This window comes from Dermacentor albipictus, chromosome 2, assembly GCF_038994185.2.
Source record: "Dermacentor albipictus isolate Rhodes 1998 colony chromosome 2, USDA_Dalb.pri_finalv2, whole genome shotgun sequence".
NCBI lineage: Eukaryota > Metazoa > Arthropoda > Arachnida > Ixodida > Ixodidae > Dermacentor > Dermacentor albipictus.
In genome coordinates this window covers 14525372-14542509 of record NC_091822.1, presented here as the reverse complement: position 1 = coordinate 14542509, position 17138 = coordinate 14525372, and the positions used below count along the sequence as shown (strand labels likewise).

Sequence of the window (17138 nt, the reverse complement as noted above, 5' to 3'; positions counted from 1 at the left end):
AGTTCTTTGTTGATGATTCTGAATGCTCGAGGGGAAATGAAACCAGAGGTGTAGTTACGAATCGCTGTTTTCGAGTCGGATGTAATAATCTTGGTGCCCGGGATGGAGGTACCTATGGCGATGGCGGCCTCTTCCGCCTCCACAATGGAATATGTGTTACCGTCGCACAGCTGATGGTGTGTCCGTCGCCAGTAGTGACGGCTATGGTGTGTCGACCATCACTGGTGCGAGCAGCATCTACGTATATGGCGGGTTGGTTTTTGTAGCATTGCCAGAGTGCCGCCGCCCTAGCTTTGCGTCTACCGCTGTTTTCAGTGCTCATGTTTTTGGGAAGCGGGGGGATAATGATTTTGGTCCGGATAGGGTTAGGTATCCGCTGTCGTTGCGGGATGTCTAAGGCTGGGCGATACCCTAAGGTGTCCAGTATCCACTGTCCCGCGTGTGTGCCGGATAATCGAAATGTTTGAGCCCATTTGTGGGCTTCTATAATTTCCTCAACATAGTTATGTAACCCTAGATTGAAGAGTGCCTTCGTATTAGTCCATTTTGGTAGCCCAAGAGCCTGTTTGAATAACGTTCGGATTAGACCGTTAATCCGTTCCAAGTCCCTCTTCCTGAGATGCAAGTAAGGACAGACATACAACACTCGGGCAGAAAAAAAGCCTGGATTAGTCTGCAGGTATCCTTCTCCTTAACTCCGTGCCGTCGGTTGGAGACACTCCTGCGAAGGTTCTGTAATTGTCCAGCTGTAGTTTTGAGTCATGCTACAGCTTCTTGGTTGTGCATGTCTTGCTGGATCTACAATCCTAACACGCTGATTTTAGGAACGGGTGTGACCGCTTGTCCAGCTACCTGAATGTGTGCGGGCATATTGGCAGCCGGATTTGTGGGATTTTCGTTCCGGACTGTAAGCAGTTCTGATTTTTTCGGCGAGCAGCTGAGACCATTGTTGCGAGCGCGTTTCTGCACTGCGTCAGCCGCTGCCTGCAGTGATTCTGAAATTTTTCCATCCGACCCAATGCACGTCCAGATCGTTACGTCATCAGCGTAGATAGCGTGCCTGATATGAGGAATGAGCTGTCGGGATAAGCCGCTCATGGTGGTATTAAAGAGGAACGGAGAAAGTACTGCTCCCTGTGGTGTACCTCTAGTGCCGAGCTCTATCGTTTTGATTTCAATATCGCCTATGTTTACGGTGGCAGTACGCCCCTTGAGGATTGTGGTAATATAGGTATGTGTTCTCTTACCTACGTTCATGTTGGATACCTTTTCTAGAATGGCTCGATGTGAGACATTCTTTCATGCTAACACTGTTCGAGTTGCGCGTATAGATGATGGGTTAAAGATATCATTTTGTACTTGCCACAGTATGTCTTGGGTACACAGTTTGGGTCGAAAGCCGATCATTGTCTCTGGGAAGAGATGGTTGGTTTCGGCATAGTCAACCAGCCTATTGAGAGCCACATGCTTCATAGCCTTACCAAGACAAGAGGTAAAGGATACGGGCCTGAGGTTCTCTAGACTGAGTGACTTGCCCGGTTTAGGAATGAAGACCACGCTAGCGTGCTTCCACTCTTGCGAGAGTGTACCGTTTTGCCAGTGCTGATTAAAAAAGCTTGGTTATCCTTGTTATGGTAGGGTCATCTGAGCATTTTGCTGGTGATCTTATCTTTACGGGCTGATGATGTCGTGCCTAGGCAGCTGAGAGCGGCGCGGACTTCGATCTCGGTGATGTCTTCGTCTAATGTGTTTTCGTCTCCTCTGTACTCTATATATGCACCCGGATCCCGTTCTGTATTAAGATATTCCCCGATCAATAGGCTTACGAGATCAGAGTCTGTTCCCGGGAAACTGCGTACGATTTTATGAATCCTTTTATGAGTAGCACTTTTAGAGTGTTGTGGAGCTAGCATGTGTTTAAGCAGGGTCCAGGGGTTCTTTTTGCTCAACTGGCCATTCATGATGTCACATAATTGGTTCCATTGCATATTGCTGAGCTCGCTAGAGTAGCCCTGAATCTCTTTCTCTATTCGTGGCGCAGCGTGCGGTTCATCTTATTCTTTAGCCATCTCTGCTGAAGGTCTTGATGCTTTTCCCATAGACCTAGGAGTTTTGAGTCCGGCACGGGGTCTTCCTCTTCTATCGGTGCCATGGTTGTGGCATTGTCCCCACCCTGGATAAGCTCATTCGTTCACGCAGTGAGGTCTGCTATATCGGTTTGCGGTTTCTTACGTATCGGAATGCATCCCATTTGGTATGTGGAGTCAGCTTCATTTACCTTTTATGCCTTTTGGAAGGAATAGTGATAACAACGAGATAGTGATTGCTCCCAACACTAGTGTCGGTGTTATTCCAAAGAGCCTCATTGGCATTTTTGACGAAGCATAAGTCGGGTATGGTATTGCTGCTTAAACTGTTGCCGATACGCGTGGGCCTATCTAGGTCAGTGATGAGTGTAAGTTCTAAGTCACTTGTCACTGAATATAGCGCATTGCCTTTCCTAGTGCAGTTTTGGTATCCCCAGACTGTGTGCGGAGCGTTAAAATCTCCTAGAACAACGAGTTAATTGTTCCTTCTCTGCGGCTTTACATGCTTCTTCCAGGAGGGCAATAACTCTGTTGCTTTTATCTTTCGGGGAGCTGTACAAGTTAAGGATGAATACACACACATCTGTGTCCCTTTTTTCGAGGCAGTAGCTGTACAAACGTGTAAGGAATTTTGTCTTCCTCCAGATCAATTTGCTTTGCCGTGAGGTTGCGTTGTATCGCAACTGCCGTAGAAGGTCTGTTGTCGGCTTCAGTTAATTCATTGGACCTGGTATACCCAGTAATTTTGACTTGCGCGCCTATTTCCTGTAAGGCTACAACATCTACCTTGGGATCAAAGCTAGCGAGTTGGAACTGCAGTGCTGCACGCTTTTGCTTAAAGGATCTGCAATTCCATTGTATAATGTTAATAGTTTCAACCATCTTTTTTGGTGTACGGTTCTGCCCTTAACGACAATACAGATTTCATGTTGAAGCCCTTAGTGTTCAGCACTTTGGTGGCTGTCATGGCAAATTGTTCGTGTTCCGGGGTTTGGTAAAGGCCCTGGGTACATTCGGCTCTAAACACAGCGCCTAGCCTGGTAAGCTCGTGGGCTACCATCTGCTAAAATTCTGCGGTGGACTTTATGTGGCTGGAGACTGTCTCAACTAGCTGAGCAATTGCTCCTTCTAACTTATCTACTCTGTCCGTAGGGTTTTAGGCTTCGGACTCCTTGGATGTGACCCGCACTGACGCCTTGTGTTTGTCGGCTCTGCCTCCATCGATTCAAGCTCATCGTTCCGAACACAGGCCATTATTTCGCGTGCAGCCGGCGTCATAGAGGAGCCTCCAATTGGCTGCCTACTTTCTAGGGCCCTGATTTTGGCATTGGCTGCCCTAGCTGTTGCATCAGTGCTCTAATCTCTTCAGCAAGCTCCCTCACCTGGTTTGCGTCCTGTTAAGGTCGTGTGGGCTTGGGCTCGGGATTGGCTGACCAGGCGACCTTCCGCGATACCGCCTGGTCACTGCGTCGTTTGAAGTTGGAGTGATTGCGAGGCTGGCTGTTGCTCCGGCTGCGCTGCCTGCTGCCACTCCTGCTATTTGAAACTTCGCGCTGATCGGAGCGCACGGAAGGGCGGCCGTACCGCAGGGCGTCTCGGTAGCTCGTTCCGCTCTCTGTGCCTGCGCCAGATGCGGTTTGTGCGCTACTCGCCGGTGGCCCTGCTGTCGCCGACGTGGTCGCGCTTCCTTTGTTTCCCTCCCCGGCTCTGCGCTGCGCAGGTGCACAGAAGCGATAGCGGCAGCTGGAAGCGCCGGTAGGGTGACCACCGCGACAGATGATGCATCGCGCTTTGCACGCTGCCATAGTTCCCCGTGGCGGCGTTTCATGTTCTTCGTCGCCGCAATGGCGGAATCGTTGTCGTCTTGGTTCCGGACAGACATCGGAGCGATGTCCAATCCGGCGACAGTTAAAGTAGGATTCAATCCGTTCGCGGAATGGATGCACATTAAAGTTTGAGGCCCAAAACGGACGTGCTTGGGTAATGTTTGTCTGGCAAAGGTCACCACATTATGGCGAAAAGATCCTATCCTTCTTGCTCCAGCGATTTCCAATCCTGGATTTCTCATGCGTATTTCCTTGAATATGTCCGCGTCAGTCTCGTCCGAGTAAGCGTAGTAGATAACGCCTTTCACTGGATTTCCTGGGGCCGGTGCGTATGTAAAGACGGCACATTCTTGTTGCTCAATTTTAAGGCATTTGATGTTATAATAAGCTTCAGCTCTTGCCCTGGATGGGCTGCTGATCAGCGCAGTGTTGCTAGTAGGGTGTACTCTGACTTGATCTTCTTGCAGCGCTTCATTCAGGTTAGCTTGTGCACACACTGTACGCAGAATCTTGGCTGGGCCGTAAGATAGCAGGTCGATCGCGGGATGTGGGCGAATGATGATCTTGTAATCTTCGGCCGGGAGCTTCGGCAGGGGTTTTCTCTTCGGTAACGACGGCGGGCGAGCGCGATATCTCGGTGCGCTGCTTGGCATTTCACTTCGCGTCCCCTTGTGCCCTTCGGCGGCTTCTCTTTCGTTGGGCATATCGCCACTGCGTGTCGAGATCGGTTCAACTGCCGTCGTTCAATTCTTCGTCGGTGATGGTTTCCCCATCCACGACGATTTACTTGCTGCAGAATTTTCGGATCACTAGGGTAATGCAACCGTGCCGGCGTGGAGTCCCGATAGACTTTCTCGATGAGGAGAGCAAGAAGGGAACGCCCATTCGGGCGAAAAACACTGGTAATAAAGCGAAATGTCCACCCACCGACCGAAACTTGATATCAGCGTTGTCCTCTCGTCTTTAGGCTTCCGTTGGTAACAAAATCCACTCGGAAAACCTCAAACATCTGGCCGAAAACATTTTAGAAAGCGGGAGCCGATGTTCGCAAGACTGTCCTACTCGGCTTCTGACGATAGAAAAACAGTCCGAGTACATTCCATAGCAAGCAATAGAGATCTACAGCGGAACTAATATGCGCTAATGAATTCCTTAATTTATTTCTTAATTATATTCACAAACCTAGCTTTTTGAATGCTCTAGAAAAGTTGTGCATTCAGGTAAAAAACACAAAGAAGGGTCAGCATACATATGTTGCAACAACCTGCTAAAAACAGTATAGCTAACTTTAATGTGCAATTTATTTTAGCGTCGTGCTTCTCTTCACTGATAAAGACCTTCAACGTAAAAGTGCAGCCTTGTTAAGACATAATAACGCACAACTGCTGATGTGAAATCATCAGCATGTAATTTGCAGCCTATGGCATAGCCAAATTTAAAACTTTCACTAGAATCATGACATCAACTATGCTATCGCTGCAAAGCTCCTATTTGTTGAAGAAGGTTGTAAATATATTCCCTGAAGTTTCTTTATTGCATCGAAATGCAATTTGGAGGGATACAGCAATCCTCCCCTGTCACAAATTTCGTGAATTTTGAGTCTCTGCTACTGACGCTAGAGTTCTGCAAAAGAAGAGAGCGGCAGTCCTCACATTTGTTGCGAGTAGAAAATTTCTGCGTGACATATCCTGCCATATAAATGGATGAGGCGGTCATCGCTCCTTTCCTCCCCATAAGCCCGGCGCTCTACCGGTGTACTGTTTAGCCTTTGCTCTACCAGCGTCACATTTCCAGCTTCATCAAATTGACGCAACGCCCCCTTCCTTGTCAGAATTATCAGGTGAGTGAAGTATGCGATACCAAATCTTTATTGACCTTTGTGTTCCTTGTTTGCATTGCATTCGCCAAGTTATAGAAAGACAGGCAATTCACAACAATAAAAAATTGTGACGGCGTTGGATGATCGTTGGATCCGCACGAGTACCTCACAAGAAGTTCTCCAACATATATTGGCTTAGTCTAGATGTCAGTAGGTATTTAAAACCCTCTCCTTCAAGTATTCTGTCAGATCCAAAGTGCTGCACAATGTCACACGGAGCCCACCTGCCATCCTCTGGCTCAAGAAGCCACAAAGTCCTTTTGCGTGTGACTCCCAATGAGACAGAAACTCGAGGAGTTTCTTCAGAGTCCTTCAGAGCAAGCACGCTGCAACCGGCCGCATTACACGGAGAACGCGTCCGTACAGCCCGTGCGACTGCAGCGCCACCGCATACATCCGTGACCTGTCTACGCTCCCGGCTTCAAAGCAGTGCGTGGCGCGTTCCGCTGTCTGAACACACTGCCCCTATTCTATTACACTGTAACTTCACCAAAAAAAAATCGTATACTCGTGACTACCGTGACCACAGTGGAAGAGAGGTGCTCCGACGGCGCACTACCCCTAGGGGCAGCACGTGTTCAGTGGGCCTACACAGCCTACATGTCGCGCCTCCTCCTGGCTTAGGGTAGTGTCCATAGAGTTTCATATGGTGGTGTCAGCCTTTGACATACCACATGCCACCTCCCGCCAAGACGGTTGTTGCCAGCACGCCCGTTGTCATGGTTACTAGGAGACGCCACGCCATCTTGTTCTCCGCTGTGCATTTGGCGTCCGTGGTGCTGTTGCAGTCGCGTCTTCATCACCGTTCATCATTGAGTGGGACGGTTCTAAAGTGTCGGTTAGGGCACGAGTGTGCGCCAGGGAGCTTATGCAGCAGCTATGCCCGGGTGCTGCGTTCCACAATGCTCGAACCGCTGCAGGAAGGGCACACGGATGTTTCGTTTCCCGGCTGATCACAACCGACGAAAGGTTTGGCTAGCACAGGTAAGGCGACACTGCTGGGAACCCACTGCTGCTTCTCGCGTATGTTCTGTGAGTACCGTACCTTATACTCGTTTGTTACCTGCACGCTTGCCATGATTGATGTACACTGCTTCACGTTATAATTAAACACTACCTTCGTGCTGCCCGTGACGTTCCGCTGTAATAGGCGACGCATTGCGGGTCCAAACCAACTCAGCGTCAAGGCCATGGTAGGATGCAAGCATGTATATTGTAGACGGGCTCAGTCGAGTAGGTGGATTGGGAACGAGTACTCCAGTTCAAGCAAGAATTTCGTGGCTGTACTGCTGGTTCTGCAATAGGGCATTTATTAGCTCGACAGCTTAAGGGATGTGGACGTGACTATAGAGCTCGTGGGCGCGACTTTCTCATTAGTTTTTAGACGTGCTGGTGGCGTGCTGCCAAGGGGCATCACAGTGTGCATTTGCGCTTGCTGACTGTAGTTCTCACGCGAGTGCCCTCACAGAACATCGGTGCCGGCTGCCTTGTTTGCGTTGTAATACATTCGCAACGTCCGTGACAGAGATGGTAAAAATAATGTTATACATCCCTCTGACAGCGTGAGCTTCGTGAGCGCTGCGGCCGCAGGAACTTATTTTCAGATCTGGCTATTTGGGCACCGTTCTGCTGTACCACACGATTTGGCAGAGAGACATTTGAGACCTAAGGTCAAACTGTAAGGACACATTTTGTATATGCCCGGCAATTAGCATGCATATTGTTACGTAAGAAGACGCAAATGAAAAGCTATGTACAAGTATATTTACAACGTAATACGCCGCACTTGGCCAAGAGGCAACAGCCCGCGCTAGCCTCCAATCGTTGTCGTCGTCTTCTTCCTGCTCAGCTCTTCGTCAGTGGGAACATACCCCGTAGCACTACCCCCGGCGGCAAAAGCGCCGTCCCGGAGCGACTAAAGGCTGGACTCTGAAGCAGTGTAGTAGCTCTTGAGCCTACTGACGTGCACGACATCACTAGACGCCAGAGTAGATGACGAGGTTGAGCTCACAGGAGCAATTTCATAAGTCACAGGCGTCACCTGGCGCAGCACGCGGTAGGGTCCTGTGTATCGCGAAAGGAGCTTTTGTGAAAGTCCGACGTGACGAGAGGGCGACCACAAGAGCACGAGCGCACCAGGCGAAAACTGTACGTCACGGTGGCGGGCGTTGTACTGACGCTGCTGAGTGGTTTGCGAGTCCGTCAGTCGAGCACGGGCAAGCTGGCGTGCATGGTCGGCGAGAGCGATGGCGTCGCGCGCATACTCGCTTGTTGAGATCGAAGTAGGAGGAAGTGCCGTGTCAAGGGGCAAGGTCGGTTCGCGACCGTAGAGCAGATAAAAGGGAGAAAATCCGGCGGTGTCGTGCCGGGAAGAATTATAAGCGAATGTGACGTAAGGAAGGGCAATGTCCCAGTCGCGGTGGTCCTTGGAAACGTACTTTGACAGCATATCGGTAAGAGTACGGTTTAACCGCTCTGTCAGGCCATTGGTTTGAGGATGGTATGAGGTAGTCAGCTTGTGTTGAGTGGAGCAGGAACGTACAATGTCGGCGATAACTTTCGAGAGGAAGTTACGACCACGGTCAGTGAGCAGCTGTCGCGGGGCGCCATGAAGTAAGATAATGTCCCGCAAGAGAAAGTCCGCGACGTCAGTGGCGCAACTGGTAGGGAGAGCCCACGTGATCGCGTATCGGGTGGCGTAGTCAGTTGCGACGGCTACCAATTTGTTCCCAGAGGATGACGTGGGAAAGGGACCGAGGAGGTCTAATCCAACACAAAAGAACGGTTCCACAGGGACAGTGATCGGCTGGAGATGACCGGCAGGTAGCACCTGAGGTGTTTTCCGACGCTGGCAGGTATCACAGGCAGCAACATAGTGTCGGACAGAGCGAGCGAGACCAGGCCAATAGAAGCGGCGGCGGACGCGGTCGTACGTGCGGGTTACGCCAAGATGTCCTGCAGTAGGTGCGTCATGCATCTCAAAGAGCACAGTCTGTCGTAGATGCTTTGGCACGGCAAGAAGAAGATCAGATCCGTCAGGGAGGAAGTTCCTTCGGTACAGAATGCCGCCCTGGAGGACATATCGGCGAACGGATGCGTCGGTAGGTGTAGAGCGCAGACGCTCGATGAGTACTCGCAGCGATAGGTCTCGGTACTGCTCATCGGCGATGTTAACGAAGGCAGACACAGAGAAAATGCCGTCGGCAGTCCTACTGTCGGCGTCGTCAGGCTCGTCTACCGGGTAGCGAGACAGGCAGTCAGCGTCCTTGTGTAGTCGGCCAGATTTGTAGGTGACAGAGAACGAATATTCTTGGAGGCGTAGGGCCCAGCGACCAAGTCTTCCTGAAGGGTCTTTCAATGAGCATAACCAACAAAGCGCGTGATGGTCTGTGATAACTGAAAAGGGTCGGCCATATAAGTATGGGCGGAACTTCGCAACCGCCCAAACTAGGGCCAGACACTCACGCTCAGTGATGGAATAGTTGCGCTCCGCGGGTGAGAGGAGCCTGCTGGCGTAAGCGATAACACGGTCGTTGCCGCACTGGCGTTGTGCCAGTACTGCGCCAATTCCGTGACCGCTGGCATCAGTACGAACTTCGGTAGGCGCAGACGGATCGAAATGGGCCAGAACGGGAGGCGTTGTGAGAACGTCGATTAGATGCGAGAATGCAGAGGCCTCGTTAACGCCCCACTGGAAAGGGGCGTCTTTTTTTCAAAAGCTCGGTTAGTGGTCGTGCTATGGCCGCGAAATTTTTCACGAAACGGCGGAAGTAGGAACAAAGGCCGATGAAGCTGCGCACATCCTTGACACACTTCGGAACAGGAAAGTGCGTAAGAGCATGGATCTTGCCTGGGTCCGGTTGCACTCCGTTCGCGTCAACGAAATGCCCAAGGACGGTAATCTGGCGACGGCCGAATTGGCACTTCGATGCGTTCAGTTGCAGACCGGCGCGACGAAAAACGTCCAGGACTGCCGAGAGGCGCTCGAGGTGCGTAGCGAACGTTGGGGAGAATACTATGACGTCGTCCAAGTAGCACAGGCATGTGGACCATTTGAAACCGTGAAGAAGGGAGTCCATCATGCGTTCAAAAGTGGCAGGAGCGTTACATAGACCAAACGGCATTACTTTGAATTGATAAAGACCGTCCGGAGTTACAAAAGCAGTCTTCTCGCGGTCGAGATCGTCCACAGCAATCTGCCAGTAGCCGGAGCGGAGGTCAATAGAAGAGAAGTAGCGAGCACCATGGAGGCAGTCAAGGGCGTCATCGATCCGAGGTAGGGGATACACGTCCTTTTTGGTAACCCTGTTAAGGTGCCGATAATCCACGCAAAAGCGCCATGAACCATCCTTCTTTTTTACCAGTACAACCGGTGACGCCCATGGACTACATGAAGGTTCTATGATGTTATTGGCAAGCATTTTGCGAACTTCAGCGTGAATAACTTGACGCTCAACCGGTGACACTCGATACGGGCGGCGATGAATAGGAGGGGCATCGCCGGTATTAATGCGATGTTTAACAGTTGTAGTTTGGGCCAAAGGACGATCGTTAAAGTCAAAAATATCGTTGTAGGAAAGCAGAACGCGGTAGAGCTTACGAGCGTGCTCGGACGGCATGTCGGGCGCAATCATTTTCTGTAAGTCGGCGATGGTGCAAGTTGTCGACTGAGATGGTAGAGGAGGATCGGCTGAATTGCTGTCTACCTCAATAGATGCTATTGAGTGATCTTCGAATGAGCAAAACTGGGCCAGAGACATCCCGCGTGGCAGCACTTGTGTCGTCAAGCCAAAATTGACCACTGGCAGGCAGACGCAATTAGCCGTAATAGATAAAACGGTATGAGGTACCGTGATCCCGTGTGTAAGGAGGACGTCTTGTATAGGAGCCGCGATATAGTGACCGTCGGGCACTGGTGGGGATGACACTAGTTCAACGTAAGTCAGTGCCGTAGGTGGCAAGCGAACAAAGTCGACGGAACTGAGGCGACTGGGGTGTGGTTCAGCGTGATCCAGAACAGGCAGGTCAAGGCGGAGAGTACTGGCGGAACAATCAATGAGAGCAGAATGTGCGGAGAGGAAGTCTAAGCCGAGGATGATGTCGTGGGGACAGTGGGCGATGACTGTGAATAGCACGACTGTTGAGTGATCGGCGAAGGAGACGCGGGCGGCACACATACCAATTACGGGGGCTGTTCCGCCATCGGCGACACGGACAACAAGCGTCGTGGCGGGCGTGATTATTTTTTTCAGGCGGGTACGAAAGTCCGCGCTCATTACCGACAAATGCGCCCCAGTGTCTATAAGAGCAGATACAGGAACACCGTCGACTTGCACGTCAAGAAGGTTCAGATGAGTGGGCAACGTCAGTGGAGGATTTGGCGGCGTAGGGAGCAATGCAGCGTCACCTCGAGGCGCTGCATCATTCAGTTTTCCGGCTGGGAGCGGCGTCCGAAGGGAGTCGGCGAAAAGGTGCGACGGGGCCGGGGAGAGCGAGATTGTCGTCCTTGGGGCGAAGGTGAACGAAAATAGGGGCGGTTCGGCGCAGGAGAGTCAGTGGCGGCATTATCGGAGCGTGCGGCATAAGGACGAGAAGGGCCACCCGAGGGGCGAGAATAGGCAGTATAAGCAGACCGGGTCGGGGAAGTCCAGCGACTTCGACAGTGCCGAGAAATGTGCCCGATGCGACGGCAGTGAAAACAAATGGGCTTGTCGTCAGCAGTGCGCCATTCAGCTGGGTTGCGGAAACGTGGTGGGTAAGACGATGCGGGACGGGGCGGAATCGAAGAAGCCGGATGGGTATCAGGGTGATGGGCCGAGCAGATGGTGTGAAGGCCCATGTTTTCGAACTCCTGGCGGACAACTGCCTGGATCAGGGAAACCGTGACTGCCGGTGCGTTGGTGGGGCTGGAGTCGAAGGCAGCCGGATAGGCGGCCTCAAGCTCACGCCGAACGATCTTGGTAATATCGCCGGTGTTGGTGGGACGAGGAGCGTCGGCACAGGAAGAAGTCGCTGGGGTGTTGGGCAGACGGGCAAACTGCTGATCGATACGTCTGCTTTTAGCGAGTTCCAGGCGGCGGCACTCTTTGATAACAGCATCCACCGTCGCGACGCTGTTGAATACGAGCAAGTTGAAGGCGTCATCGGCAATGCCTTTGAGGATGTGGGATACCTTGTCTGACTCAGGCATGTGTGCATCAACTTTGCGGCACAGAGCCAGGACGTCCTGAATGTACGTGACATAGGGCTCTGTTGACGTCTGCACACGGCCGGAAAGCGCCTTCTGCGCGGCAAGTTTGTGACCGTAGGGGTTGCCGAACAAGTCTCGGAGCTTTTGCTTGAACGAATCCCAACTGGTGAGCTCCTCTTCGTGCGTCCGAAACCAAACTCGAGGTGTGCCACCGAGGTAAAAGACTACGTTGGCGAGCATGATAGTAGGGTCCCACCGGTTATTTCGGCTGACGTGTTCGTACAGGCTGATCCAGTCGTCGACGTCGTCCCCATCTTTGCCCGAGAATACGCCAGGATCACGAGGAGCAGGGAGAGAGATGTAGGTCGTCGAAGTGGCAGGAGGGGTCGGAGGCGGCTGAGTCGAATTGTCATCGCCGGGAGCCATGAAGCTAGGCTCGACGTACCGTCCACTGCGAAGCTCCGTGACGAGGTACAGGGAACGTCCACCTCCACCAGATATGTTACGTAAGAAGACGCAAATGAAAAGCTATATACAAGTATATTTACAACGTAATACGCCGCACTTGGCCAAGAGGCAACAGCCCGCGCTAGCCTCCAATCGTTGTCGTCGTCTTCTTCCTGCTCAGCTCTTCGTCAGTGGGAACATACCCCGTAGCAATATGAAGCGTTTAAGAAGCGATGACGCAGATTTTTAAAAACTTAGCTTGACGCAATAGCCTGGTGAAAGCAGACCGCGCGTGAGAACTTTATAGCAGGTAGAAGAGGATCCATAGTTCAATTCTTGTCATGTTTCTGTTTGCAGCTTTTGTCACAAATATGTGCATGTATGAATATGCGTCTTGATGCTTATGAAGTGCTTGTAATTCATTTCAGGCACATTTTGAAGAAACAAGTTTCCAGCAAAACAGACAGGATGGCTTCAAGAAGTTAAGGCCAGATGCGGTTTCCACACTTTTCCCTTATCGAGGCAAGCTTGAAATTGTGATCCATCTCTTGAGTACAACACTGCCTCTTTTATATGAAACATCTGCAAAGAGGTTTGCCATGTACACATATACAGTAGTGCTTTGGTCGCTTTGTGCAAGTTTAAAAATGTGTGCTCCGCTGCTTTTAGAAGACCGCAAAGAAAGGTTCATCGACATCAGTACAGCAAGGTTCATAGCAGGACAAAGCCTCGCCTACTGTTTGCCGTTTAACCGGTTCCTGTGCCATTTGTGGCCACATTATCCAGACAAACTTCCTAATCTACACTGCCAACCTAACTCTCTGCCTGCCCCTACTATATTTGCTTTTCTTGGAACCCCCCCTGCTACTCTAAGGGGCCGTAGCTTTTCTTCGCTTCAGGTTACGTGCCCTCGTATGTATGATGCCCAGATCCAAAAAGTAAAACACAGATATAGCCTTGTATTCAAAGAGTCATCTACGGTATGGTTATATGTACTTAGTATAGCGATCTCTTAATGCTTAAGCATTACTTGACTCATGCTTGGCATGAGCTGAAAGTGTCCGCAGAACCAGAAATTGAATAAAAAATACAAGAAAAAGACGTGTCCAGCAGTGGTTTTTGCACCATCCACCTCCCGCAGACGAAGCGGACGTCCAAACCACTAGAGAACAACCGTGTTTTTTTTCTTTATTACATGAAAAACAAAACTGAAGGTGCATTACAAAGTGGACACAACTATACACTTAAAACTCAGGCAAACACACACATGCATCCAACAAGTGCATCTAGTCTGGTGGAGGTTCCTGCGCAGCGTACACACTTCTTACATAAGCAGCACTTTCGCGAAAGGATTTTATAGATCGTGTGCTTTCGGCATGGCGATCACACAGTCCATAGGCTATATAGGCTATATAAACCAAGTACTATGAAGCTCCATAGGCTATATAAACCAAGTACTATGAACATGACATAGGGAGGACCACCCGTGACCTTAAACGGTAGAAACCTAATTGAATATGGAGTCATGTCAATATCCTTTTTCAGTGTCCGTTGGAGGATGTCCCAAAAACCACAGCGTCCCTACAGTCTATGAAACAGTGATCTATAGTTTCGGCACGTGGACTGAGTCGACAGTTTGTTGACCACGGCACAAAGCAACCCCTCGAATTCAACCAAGATTTAACAGGGAGTGCTTCCGAATGTAATTTAAAGAAAATGTTTTTACTCCAGGAGGTACACACCATTTTCGGACGCGCTTAAGTACCTCCTTATAAGGTCGGTTTAAATAAGGTGCACGTTACAAAAGATCTGGGAAAATAGAGTCCACCAGTGCCGCAGAAATTACTTTTCGACTCGCAGTGAACACGTACTCCAGGCTGAATCTAACTTTCAAGAAAAGAAATGTGTCAACAACCTCCTTGAAAAAGCCTCAAGGAGCCTGTGGGACATCTTTGGCATTTGATGACCCTACTATATTAGGAACATAACGAATTAAACGGAGTTGCAACATTTCACGCAAAAATGGATGGTCACTGTCGCGAAAGAAAAACAGGCAAGAAACAATTTGCCTGACGAAGAGGTGGACTAATCCTAGACCACCACGTTCAAGGGGGAGGAACAGATTGTCGCGCCGCATCAATTCACAACTCGAACTCCCAATAAATGTTGCAAACACGCGATGAAGGCGCCTGAAGGCGAAGTCGTGAGCAGTACAGTACTTGCAGCACATACATCAGACGGGAAGCTAAGAACACGCTGCACACTTCAGCACGAATGAACATTGACAAATTCCGCCCTCGCCATGAATTCACTTTACGTTGAATTTTTTTCAACTTCTCCCGACCAATGAGAGTTGCCATTTCTATACTGTGAGAGAGGTACACCTAAACAACGCAGATCTTCTTTCCATTGAATGCCTGCGTAATGTGATGGAATTGTGGCCCATAATCCAAACCAAAAACCTGAACTTTTTTCAAAGTTAACGCTTGCCCCAGAAGACGCACAAAATTATTCTGTAATTGCAAGAGCAGTGTTTGCACTCTTTTTATCGGTACAAAAAAAGGCCACGTCGTCTGCATACGCCAGAACCCGAATCTCAGTATTCGGTAATTTAAACCCTTAGAAATTTTGTTCTGTAAGAATGCTCCTACAAAGTGGCTCTAAATACAAACAGAACAGAAGCGGTGACAAAGGGCATCCTCGTCGTACTGATGTGACAAGCCTAATCGGATCGGAGAGAGAGCCATTCACTATCAGCCTCGTTGAGCCATTAGCATACCATATCCTGACACCTCTAAGGAGCAGGGATCCGATATTTATATGGTCTAGTACAGTAAACAGGAATGAGGGATTCACCCTGTCGAACGCCTTAGCCAGATCTAGCTGTACAATTGACACCTGTGCAATCCCCTCAGCTACACACTCCAGCACCGATCTCGCAACATGAATGTTCGTCTGAATGGACCGGCCCCTGATGCCACATATTTGATGATCACAGACCACACATCTTATTACAACTTGCAAGCGGTTAGCTAATATCTTAGCAAAAATTTTATAATTCACATTGCATAAGGAGATAGGCCGATGTCCGCCAACTTTTTGCAATTTAGTCTCATCATCGCTTTTGGCTATAAGGTCGGTGTGTCCTTCGTACATTGTGGCGGTTGGGTACCCTACTTCCAAGGCCTCATGGTACACCTGAAGTAATGATGGCGATAAGAGGGAAGGAAAACACTGCAAAAATTCGGCAGTAAGGCCATCCGGGCCGGGCGTCTTGCCCTTCGCTAAGGAATCGATGCCTGCAGTTACCTCATTAATATCAATGTTTTCATTTGTATAATCGTAATCATCTTGATTTAGCTGGGGCAGCAACGATACAATTTTTTTGGCAGCATCTGTATCCAATGGATTATGGTCTCGAAATAGTTTTTGATAATGCTCGAAAAATGCTTTAGTTACTAGAGTAGACTCATTAACAATGATTCCGCCATACTCTATATCTTGTATTTCTTTCGACAGCGCGTGTCAGCGCTCATCACCAAGGGCCCTACTGCAAGGCTGTTCTTCCAGGAAACGCTGCTCTCGCGCACGCATTAGTGCACCTCTGTATTTTTCTGGGTTCAAAGTTTGTAACTGTGCCTTGACCTTATGAATATCATCAATATATTGACCCGGTGTAGGCATTCAAGCTCATGCAATTCACTCAGAAGTCCATACAGTGCGTGGTAACTATTCTTTTTTTCAAAGGCCAATATTGATGATTCTTCGATAGCTATCCGATAGCTTCCTGTTTGAATAATTCCCACATAGCAAAGAGTGGCAAGTCCTTGCGGCATGACACATGAGCTATAAGCTCAGTCACACGATTTGAGAAACACTCACGCGAAAGGAATTGGTTATTAAACTTCCACAGCTCCCAGCACATACGCCGTCTTTGATACCGACGGCTGCCAAACGATGCTGAAACTAGGAAATGGTCACTAAAGAATATAGGGTGCACAGTGTAACCACAAATAAGAGGTTGCGTGCTAAGTGAAACGTAAATTAGATCAAGCCTTGCATGCGAGGTACCCTGGAAGTGCGTATATCGACATCCCGCCTTTTCATTTTCTCCATTGTCCACTAGCTGATAATCAAATATCAGGCGTTGCATCGCATCACTACTTGGATCATGCCTCAGCTTCAGTGACGTACGATCTTGCGTGTTACATACACAATTAAAGTCTCCAAAGAGGACCAATGCACGATCAGTAAAGAAATTATGTTCCAGAGACAAGAAGAAACACTCGCGTTCACGTAGCTTGTTCGGAGCATAAACACACGCAAATCTTAAGCTCATACCACTGATATTAATATTGCACCAGATTAGGCGCCCTTTCCTATCTGTAAACAAATGTAGCAAATCACATGGTAAATGTTTTCTAACAAATAACATAAAACCTGCGGAAACGCCTACTGCATGGCTGACACAAACATTTTAGTCAGATAGGAATGGAGATAGAGCTACTTATGTGTTTTCGTCGGATTCAATCTTTGTTTCTTGGATAGCAGCAATATCGAATTTTCTATTGCGTAACAAATGAAGAAGCTGTATTGCCGTCGCTTACTTCGTAAGCCACGGACATTTAAAGTACCAAAATGAAAGGGAAGAGCGCCCGCCATGCTTACTTATGTAGGTGCAGCGTCTAAACGCTGCTACAGAGGCGCAC

General features: G+C 49.5%; 1 long non-coding RNA gene across 1 annotated transcript in view; it reads right to left on the bottom strand.

Moving 5' to 3' along the window:
- LOC135910881 (uncharacterized) overlaps positions 1–3654 on the bottom strand; it is a 46454-nt gene extending 42800 nt beyond the window's left edge. The window contains exon 1 of the long non-coding RNA XR_010567148.1: positions 3470–3654. This is a non-coding gene — a long non-coding RNA (uncharacterized lncRNA). The remainder of the gene's footprint in view (positions 1–3469) is intronic.
- Between the last annotated feature and the right edge of the window lie 13484 nt (positions 3655–17138).